This window comes from Populus alba, chromosome 18 (assembly GCF_005239225.2).
Source record: "Populus alba chromosome 18, ASM523922v2, whole genome shotgun sequence".
Taxonomy (NCBI): Eukaryota; Viridiplantae; Streptophyta; class Magnoliopsida; order Malpighiales; family Salicaceae; genus Populus; species Populus alba.
In genome coordinates this window covers 10,774,602-10,785,957 of record NC_133301.1, presented here as the reverse complement: position 1 = coordinate 10,785,957, position 11,356 = coordinate 10,774,602, and positions in this window count along the sequence as shown.

The following is an 11,356-nucleotide window of genomic DNA, read 5'->3' as shown; positions in this document are numbered from 1 at the left end:
TCCGACATGGTATGTAACTGGAATTTCGAGGATGAAATTTTTTTATTAGGAGCGGAGAATGTAAATCCCAAGAAAATCAAGGCTAGATTAAATTACAGAAAATAAACTAAACTAAAAAGAAGTTGGGGCAAAACGAATACACTTAAAGAAAATAGGGTTTAAATACAAATAAGAATAATTATAGAGCATAAATACTCCTCTTCTTGCAAAACATAAAAAAAATAAATCTAAAACTATCATGAAGAAAGAAAATGGGGAGTTTTTGTATCCATTTTTAGAGATCAAGAGAGAAACACCAAAATTTTAAGAACCCGTCCAAAATTAAGGGTTATAGGTACAATAAACACTAGAGGGCAAGGGATTAACGAGAAAAAAATTAAACAAGAAGAGAAGAGAGGAGGGTCGGCTATCATTAAAAAGAAAAGGAGGGATCAAGACCTTGATTCGTACCGGGTAAAGTATTCTAAACATGGATTTATGAGTCGTTTTAAAGTCGAATATAAATTGATGCCTGGATGTTAAATTATAGATTTGATTTCTATAACTCTAGATATAGTTAAAAATCTGAGAAGAGGTCAGATAGTAACAATTAAAAAACGAGACAGTAATAGTCCAAATGATTATTGATGAGCAATTTTGATTGTCTTAGAGGTAGAACTGGGTTCTTCTTTCCTCAGAGAACTTGTAGGCTCATGTCTTAGCTTTCCAACGAGATTAATCTTGCTTGAATCGAAGTAACTCCAGATATAGTTAAAAATGTGAGGAGAGGTCAGACAATAACAGTTCAAAAAATGAGACAATAACAGTTCAAATGATTATTGATGAGCGATTTTGACTATCTTAGAGGAAGAACTGGGTTCTTCTTTCCCAAAGAACTTGTAGCCTCATGTCTTAGCTTTCAAATAAGACTGATCTCACTTGAATCAAAGTTCTATAACTCCAAATATAGTTAAAAAATCCGAAGAGAGGTCAAACAGTAACAGTTCAAAAAATGAGATAGTAACAATTCAAATGATTATTGATAAGCAATTTTGACTATCTTAGAGTAGAACTGGGTTCTTCTTTCCTCAGAGAACTTGTAGCCTTATGTATTAGCTTTCCAACGAGACTAATCTTGCTTGAATCAGAGTTCTATAACTCCAAATATAGTTAAAAATCTGAGGAGAGGTCAGACAGTAACAGTTCAATGTCTAGACAGTGACAGTTCGGAATTTAAACAGAAACAATTCAAATATAAAGAAAAGAATGATAACTAGGGTTGGACAAAGAACAACAATATTAATGGGTAAAATGAGAGAAAAACATAAAATATTAAGAAATGACTGAAAGAAAGACTTATTGCTTGTTGATATGGTTATTATAAAACATATCCTTGAGTGAGGAAAATTTATAAAATTGAGCCTGTGATTTGCAGGAGGGACCATAGATGTGGTGCAACAGCAACATCAGAGGAGCACGAGTAGAGCTTTTATTGCAGGTAGGTGAATCGCACCTATACCTTCTAGTTAAATTCCATGATTATTATATATTACTGATGTGAAATGTGAATTACTGAATGTATATGTATTCAAGGGGAAAGGTTGTTGTGTGAATTGCTAAGTGATGAAATTATCATTGAGAAAGGAAAAATGAGAAGTGTGATTTGAGGCATAAACTAGCATACATTTAGTATATGTTAGGATTTCAGGTAAGGGGATCGTCATGTTAGGACTAACATACATTTAATGTATGTTAGGATCCCGGGTAAGGGGATCACCATGTTTTGGCTAGCATACATTTAGTGTATGTTAGGATCCCGGATAAGTGGATCACCATGTATTGGCTAGCATATATTTAGTGTATGTTAGGATCCCGGGTAAGGGGATCACCTAGCATCGACTCCTACGGGGTGATAATGATGATACTAGTGAAATTGGTATCGGTAATGTGTTAAACAAAAATAATCATGTTTGATCTTATAAAGTCTATAATGGAGGTTAATGGTGGAAGAGGGAATGGTTATTAATATTTGAATAAGGAAGAGATTCTAATGTAAACCAGAAGGGAGAAGTGAACAAAATATGAATGCATGTTACCCTGAAAAAATTGTTAGATATTCGAGTTGTTATAATTATGTGATATTCACCTTTCAATAATATGTATTTTGTTTCAGGATCATCGCATGCACGACAAGAGTAGATCATAGATTATGTTCGTTTCTTGTAATTTAGATTCTAGGGGGTATACCCATGTATTTTGTACATAAAAATATTTGTATAACTTAATTTGTATAATTAATGTTTAAACCTGAATGAATGAACTTAACTCTGTAGTTCATATAACCATATTTCATGACTATGCATTTATATTTTCTTGTTTATCCATCCATAATGATATTTTTGTTATATAATGTATATCATAAACATTGTGGTTGATAGGTGTGAGATTATTTGTGGAAATTGAAAACCCAGGATGATTGGGTCGGAATTAAGTTATGAGATTTGAGTTATTAGAAGTGTGAATAGGTTACATGTCGATAACTTGGGACCTTTCGATATAGCGAGGACTTCGCCGAAATTTTTAGTAGATTTTAATACGAAAACCATGAAAATACACACACACACACACACACACACACATAACTTTGTTTTTCGGTTGACATGAGATTCTTGTTTTATCCTAGAATGGGGGATGTTACAATAGAGAAGCAGAGAAGAAGAAGAAGAAACGTCGGTCGGCTACTCTTAGCTCCCTAGTTTGTAGCCGCCACCATAAGTCACTGTCAGCCCAGCTCCCAGTGCACCTCCATTCCAGGTAATTCTCTCCCCTTGTCTCTATTTCCCATATTCATCTTCTTGCATGCAGAACGTGCACTATGCACATTTCTACAAGCAAGGAAAAATAATTGCCCATAGTAACCGGCTAATTATATGGGAATAATAACTAGTCCAGGTTGGATCATCAGCCCAGTCCACGCGGCTGGGCTGAGTCCATCCCATTATAAGATAGTTTGTATTTTTTTTTGGGCTGATCTTGGTCTAGTTTTATTTTGGGTCAGGTCAGGCCTGTTCAAAAAACAATTAAAAATATTTTTTTATAAAAAAAGTGTGATTCCCCGCGTAAATTTTTACGCAATTTTGATTAATATCGGTCTGTATTTTTATACCGTAAGGATACAAATCTGGTATTAAAATACCCAGTTTTCATAAAAAAAAAAAATTGTTTTCATGTGTACAGCCAGGTCTCTCAAAGTTAAAAAAAAAAATCATATTGTATTTTCATACAACAAAGAAAACTTCAAAAACTATGTTTTAGCATACATTTTGGCTTTAATAATTGGATTATTAAAGTCATGAGAACTAGGCCAATATTTCAAAAAACCCAAAAAAGTATTTTGTTTTGTTTTAGTATCTGGGATTACGAATTTACATGTAAAACATATTCCTAGTATTCAAAAGGTATTTTCTTTTGTTGACATAGAACGGTTAGGTTTTATCTCGATTAGATAAGGATCTCTTTATCGAGAAAGACTTTTCTTAAACCATAGATAGACCAACAATTAGAAATACGATACAATCGTAGCATATATCAGATAATAAAACAATGCAGCTTATCTTAGGTAGGGCATATTTAAGGTGTGAATACCTTCCCTTTACGCAACCAGTCCTCGTACCCAATCTCTAAGATCAGTTAGGGTTCCTAGTGACCAAAATACTAGGTGGCAATTCCCATTCTATTTTTCCACTGATAAGAGACAAGAATTCCTTGTCTTCCTACATTTACCAGATAGATACAATACTTGAGTGAGGGTGGACGATCGCCGTGACACTGCACATATACGACACTATTAATTAATCAATGAGATCCATTTTGAAAAGAAAAAAAGAATACACAAGTGAGAGAAAAGAATACACAAGTGAGAGAATAAAATCCACAACCCACCAAAAATAATAAAAATATCTTTACCTAGCATTTTTCTCTCCTATTTGGATCTATTTTATTTCTATAAAGTGGATCCCAATAAGTAACTAATAGAATACCACTAGTTATAACTTGATAACCATACAATTTCTCATTCAATTCCTCTCATTTTAGAAGGAAATAATGGTAAACAAATACTTTGCAAAATTCCTAAAACGTTTATGTTATTATTAATAAAATTAAATGTAAGCTAATCAATTTAATATAGAAAATATATGTATCTAATTAAGAAAGATATATTTAATTCCGAAAAATATTTGGAAGGAATTAGTATTAAAAAAAAACACTTGGCATTTCAAATTCCTCCCCCTAAAAATCTTGAAAATATCTATAACAAGTAGTGGATATCGCCATTCCCTTTGAATTCTTACGCTTCTTCTCTTTCTTTCTCAAATCTTGGTTGCCTATCTCTCACTCTCTATAGCTGGGTAGCACTTTGCAAAATTTTATTCGATTTCATTATTGAAATGTCGTAGTAGTGATGGCTTTGTTAGGCTTAGAGAGCGTTTGAAAACACGGTTGTACCCGTGTTTCCAAAAAAATTTAATTTTTTTGCTAAAAAATAATTTTTTTTACATTTTGAATTGTTTTAATGCACTGATCTCAAAAATAATTTTTTTAAAAAATGAAAAAAACATCATTTTGATGCATTTTGGCATGAAAAACACTTTGAAAAGCAACCGCAACATACTCCCAAATAGGCCTAGCTGGGACCCCGTGGTCATTTGGTGGTGCATCTTTATTATACAATGTATGGCATGTATATATATATATATATAGGAATTAATGTAGGGTTATTCCAATGTTGTTATCCTTACGGTTACTGCCGTGTACTGCCACATATATATATAAATAGGAAAGGTTGGCTAAGACACAACCTAAGTCATTATATTGTTCTCAACTTGGTATCAGAGCCCTAACTAAGCTAAAACACCTATTCTCCCCTCTGCAATGGACTCCTCATCCCAACCACCTGTTACTTCTCCTGCCGTAGCAACACTGTCTTCCTCAGCTTTTGTGCTGCAGTGGGCACAACTCATAAATGGTGTTCATGCTCTCTTCAACCCCAACAATGCTCCTTTATTGCAACCCTCTTTTGATGCAGTCTTTCCTACTATAATTTTCTCACTCTCCCACACTTACCAAGTCATCTCTCTCAAATTAACAAACACCAATTATCTATATTGGTGAATGTAGATGAATTTGTATATTCCAAGCCAAGGAGTTTTTGGCTTTATTGATGGTTCTAACTCTTACCCCTCTCCATATGTTCTAGCTACCAATGGTGTCTCTCTTCAGGTAAACCAGCTCTTTCTTCATTGAAAACAATAGGACCAACTCATTCTGAGTGCTACACTTTCTTTGCTATCCATGGAAGTTCTTCATCTTGTTGATGACTTCCAATCCTTATGTTCTATCTAGCACACACTTAAGCAAGCTCTAGCTTTCACATCCAATTCTCGTATTATGCAACTTCATGGCTCCCTTCAAGACCTTTGATAAGGTGATGAGTCAGTAACTCACTTTATGCAAAAATCTAAGGCCTTTATTTGATGAGTGAGTCGATGCTGGTTGGCCTGTTTCGCTAGAGAATTTAACTTATATGGGTTTTGTGGTCTTCGCGAAGAGTTTAAATTCTTAGTAACAAGCCTTATGACCAGGGCAAAACCTCTCCGCATGCAGATCTATTTAGTCATCTTTTAACACGTAAATTTATTCACAAATCATTCCATATGTCCATAGGGTCTGCTGCCATCAATGCTCCTCTATTGCCCACGCCAAACACACCTCCTTCAGCCCTTATGTATTGACGTCAGTCTATTGCACACTTTGGTCACAATAAGGGTTGTTTTCATGAAGGTTGGCGTCTAAACCACTTCAGCCACAAAGGGCACAGTTCTGCAACGTCCAGACCATACTTTCGTAGCTTCCACAACTCCTCCACCAATGATGGCAGACAAGGCAACTAGCAGGGAAATTGGCAGCACAGTAAAGGGCAAAATCCATGCTGCCAATTATGCCAAACATTTGGTCATACTAGTCCTCACTACCCTTAGCTTCAGTACCATGGCTATGGACAGCAACTTAGTGCAAATCTAGCATTGCGTAATCCTATAGGTACTGCAAAATGGTTTCTGAAAACCAGTGCCAATAATCACGTCACACCCAACCTTGCAACCTTGACTACTTTAGAACCATACCTTGGTAATGATAATTTACATGTTGATGATGGTAAGGAACTTCCCATATCTCATATTGGTCATACCAAAATATAGACACCACATCGTTCTTTCACTTTGTCTAAATTTCTTCATGTTATTGCAATCACGAAACATTTGCTTTTTATTTAGAAATTTATCTCAATAACAATGTTTATTTTGAATTTCATCCATTTGTGTTTTATGCCAAGGATCTCAACACCAATGGAGTACTCCTCTCATGTTAGAGTAAAGATGATCTCTATGCTTTGTCCAGGTCTTCCGTCTCGTTAGTTCCTCAAGCATATTGATCTCCCTGTATTTATGCTTTTGATGATTTATGGCACTATCGACTAGGTCATCCTCCTCTTGTATTTTTCAATTGTTAGTCTTGAAAAATAAGATCATTTGTAACAATAAACATCTTAATTTTCAATGTCAAAGTTGTCCATTAGAAAAATCATCGGATTTGTCTTTAGAACCTATAGGTCAGAAAATTTATGCTCTGCTTCAATTAATTTTTAGTGATGTGTGGGGTCCTACTCCCCTTTTTTCTTCGGATGGCTATCTTTATTTTGTTATCTTTGTTGATGTTATATGTGATAAGATCAAGGTGTTGCGTTCTAATCACACTTGGTCTCTTGTTCCCTTTCATCTTTCGATGAATGTTGTTGGCAACATATGAGTGTATCGGATCAAACATTGTGTTGATGGCAGCATTGAGCGTTATAAAGCCCGTCTAGTTGCTAGAGGCTTTACCCAGCACAAAGGCATTGATTATTCTGAAACCCACAATCCAGTTATTAAACAGACCACCGTTAGATTAGTCTTCTTCATTGCGGTTTCACGCAATTGAAAAATTCATCAGCTCAATATTCATAATGCATTTCTCAATGGTGTTCTTTTAGGATTTATGAATAAATTCATGAATTAGCAGATGACTAAGCAAATCTGCATATGGTAGAGGATCTGCCCTTGTAACAAGACTTGTTACTAAGTCCTTAAATTCTCCGCGAAGACCACGAAACACATATAGATTAAAATCGGTTAGCGAGATAGGCTGGCCAGCAGCTGCTAGCTCATCAAATAAAGTCTTAGCTTTTTGTAGAAATAGAGTTACCGAATCATCACCTTGTCGAAGGTCTTGAAGAGAGCCATGTAGTTGCATAATACGAGAATTGGATGTAGAAGCTAGAGCTTGCTCAAGTGTGAGCCAGACAGAACATGAGGTTAGACAATCAACAACAAGATGAAGAACTTCCATGGATAGCGAAGAGAGCAAGGCACTTAGAATGAGTTGATCATGTTGTTTCCAACGAAGAAAGGATTGAGATACCTGAAGAGAGGCACCATCGGCAGCAAGAATATGTGGAGAGGGGTAGGAGTTTGAACCATCAACAAAGCTGAAAACTCCTTGGCCTAAGAGATATGGTTTCATCTGCATTCGCCAATACAAATAATTGGTGTTTGTTAATTTCAAAGAGATGACCTGATGAGTGTGGGAGAGGGACACAATTGCCATGGCAGAGGCTGCTGTGGCTTTAGCAGAAGAAGACGGCAGCAGAGGAGCATTGTCCGGATTGAGAAGAGCATGGCCAACATCTGTATGTTGTGGCCACTGCAGAACTGAGGCTGAAGAAGAAAGTTGTCCTGTGGCAGGAGTGCAGGATGGCACAACCAGGGTTGTTGTAGAGGAGGAGATGGTTGCCGGCTGAGAAGGATCCATTGCAGAGAGGAGATGAAGTGTTTTAGTTTATTTAGGGTTCTGATACCAAGTTGAGAATAACAGAATGACTTAGGTTGGCCTTAACCAACCTTTCCTATTTATATATGTAGGGCAGAATACTGCAGTAACCGTAGGGATTACAACATTGGATTAATCCTACATTAATTTCCTATGTATAGATATACGATATACATGATATACATGATATACATTCTATAATACCATGTGTATCATATTTTAGATTTTAATAAAAACTATCCTTTTTAGTTTGTATTTTCCTTTAACTATCCAGTTTGTGCAGGGCAGCTCTGTACAACAGTCGACGTTGCTCTTTGCTTTCTCTTTTAACTATGGTGTGTTATTTCTAGTCTTGCTCTCTTTTTATTTAGTTGTCAGTGAAGTTTGTGTCGTAAGGTTTTGAATTCTTTAGGGAGTTCTGATTGTTGTTAGGTGATTAGCTGGTGACCACTTGGCTGTTAGCTAGCTTTGATCTAGGATTATAGGTTGATCCCGTCAACTTTTAGACTGTCATTTGTTTGCATAGGATGCTGTGTAGATAAAGCAGCAAAAGAATGAAGTTTTCTTACAAAGACATAGCTTTGAAGCTGTTTTATTCTTTTAAAACTTCCTTGTAAGGAAATACGTGTTTATATACTTTTCACGAATTCATTATTGTTTTATTTTTTTTATACAACCACATAAAAATCATGAACTCGTGAATATTTTATTTTTGTTTGAAACTTGCTCTTTAGATTAGGATAAGTTATTATTTAGAAAAATATGCTCCTAATAAAAAGACATGTTTTTGTAAGAAAAAAAAAACAATAAGAAAATGATTTAAAACATTTTTCTTTTTTGTTTTTCAAGTTCCAATAAAAAGTCAAAGAACATGTTAATCTCTAAAGTTTTAAAACATTTTTCCAACCCAGGAAACTAAAAAATATGTTGATACTATATTGTTTTTCATTTCGTGAAAAATAAACAAATAGAAATCGTCCAGTTTTCTATGATATTCTTAATTTTTTAAAATACACTATTTTTTTTATCATTAATTTGAGAAACATCACCTAATTAAATTGTACACCTAATTTTCCATTCAAACATTTTCAATTTGTTGTTATTAATTCAAAGGTCCTCTCTACCTATGATCGAAAGTCAATGGAGCAAACGTTAAACGGAACATTTATGAACTCTTCACAAAAAAATAGATGGTACTTACAATACTGAAATGTTGGGTCAGTGCCTGCACTTTCATAGCTTGGTTTCACTGATCTGTAAAATCCTCGACCACTTTAGAAAAGTCACCTTTTATTTTTTTATTATTTTTTAAAATATTTTTTATTTAAAAATATATTAAAATAATATTATTTTTATTTTAAAAAAATTATTTTTTAATTTATACATCAAAATAATGGTATGAAAATACTTAAAAAATACTAATTTAAAATAAAAAATAAAAAAAAATTTAAACATGAAATATGTGATGTATCATACTACTCAGTAAAGTTTCTTCCATCTGAAAACTCACAGTAATTATCTTCATCACACATGAAATCAATGTCAGAAAACCCACGAGGTAGTCTTCCTCGTTAACCATAAACTTACGAACTCGTGAATCAAATTCAATGGAAAAAGAGAAGGAAAAGCGCCTTTTCCATGGTGTCTTCAGTTGGTGGAAAATTTGGAGTAAAAGTTGTTTTCCAAGTTTAGCTTTATATTATAGAAAAATGAAAAATACTTTTTTTTTTTTCTAATTTGTAAAAAGAGTGAATTTGAACACAAACTCTATATTTCATGTTTTCTTTTTTTATAAAAATAGAGTAATACTCCATTATTGAACACATCCAAAACTCCTGAGTTACAAATCTCCAATAAAAAAGAAAAATCATGCCAACAAATTAGATTTAAAAAGATAAATGTCTTTTGGATTTTTATAAGCATAATATAATCCACTGTGCATTTTTAATAAAAATATTTCTTGTTGTCTCCTATTGGTCAAACTAGTTAGCTATTTGTCTTTAAATCTCTATTATTTAAAAAACAAATACCACTTTTATAATTAGGTCTTGTTTCTATATATATATATATATATATATATATATATATATATATATATATTATTGACATCTAAACTAATTCATTTTCAAAAAATTACTTTCTTGTTTCTATAAATTTCTTGTGTCAATTATTTAAGATATAAAAAAAAGAAGTTAAGCATTTAATTTCAAATTTTATGTATTTAGTATTATTGGCATACCCTTTAAAAAAATACATGATTTTAAAGGTGTATTTAGTAGAAAGTCGAAACATTTACGAGACTAATTAAAATTAAGATATAAGTTTTTTTTTAAGTTGAGTTAGTATTAACTTAACTTACGTGCATCTCAACTAATTAATCTCTCGAAATCTTGAAGTTAATAATTATATAAATTTATAATGATTTTGAGATTTATAACACTCGAATCAATAACCTTTAAAAATCAGATAATAATTCTCGAATGTATAGAGACTGGATAGGCCCTAAAGCAAAGGATTGATCTTTCACTTTTAGGACTTCAAAGCAACTACAGCTAGGTTGCTGAACAATTGAGTTCAACTGTGTGGCCTTTCTTGGGAAAATTAACGTCTTCAACATGGAAAGAGATGGAAATCTGCAAGGCAAATGGGATAAGAAATCAAGCAGTGACAAAAGAGATAAAGAAGAGCAGGGAAGCAGTGACAAACCATTTCTTTTTACACGTGGGTTTTCTAATTGTTTTTTTTTTTTTTTTTTCCCTTTCTGTGGACATGAGGCAAAATTCATACAAGATATTGTGAAAATAAGGTTCTGGAAAAGCTGAACCGCACACTGCTGCATGTGCCCTCTTTAAGGTAAAAGACATTAACAGCTGGATACAAGACAGGCCTGAAGATTAAAATTGCAAGTAATGGCCAAGATTGTTGGAGCTTTCTAAAAAGATGTCAGAGATATAAATATGTGGCCGTCAATTCGTTTCCACGTCATAAATGTGGGCACCGGCGCCTTATCGCGCTACATGTGATTGATAAACGCCACTTACAATTATGCGTATACAGCCAATGAATAAAATTTCTTTTAAAAAATAAAAAAGTATATTACATTCCTAGCCCTTTTTCCTTTGTATTGAACACCTTATACTATTTTTTTTCGAATTATAATTTTAGTAGTGTGTTTGCGTCGTAGCTCTGATATAAGGATAATATATAATTAATATACTTTGTGATTTATTTCTTTTTTATCTTAGTTAATATCAATAATTATTAATTAATGAAGCATTACAGCTGTATTACTATGCTGATTTGAACTGATGAAGTTATTTGATCTTTTCTTATACTAATAAGATATTATTTGAATTGATGAAGTTATATTTTATATTTTTTTTATATTTTATTTCATCTTATCTTGAAGATGTTAAAAAGGATTTTACCTTTTCAAAGTATAAAAACTAAGTAT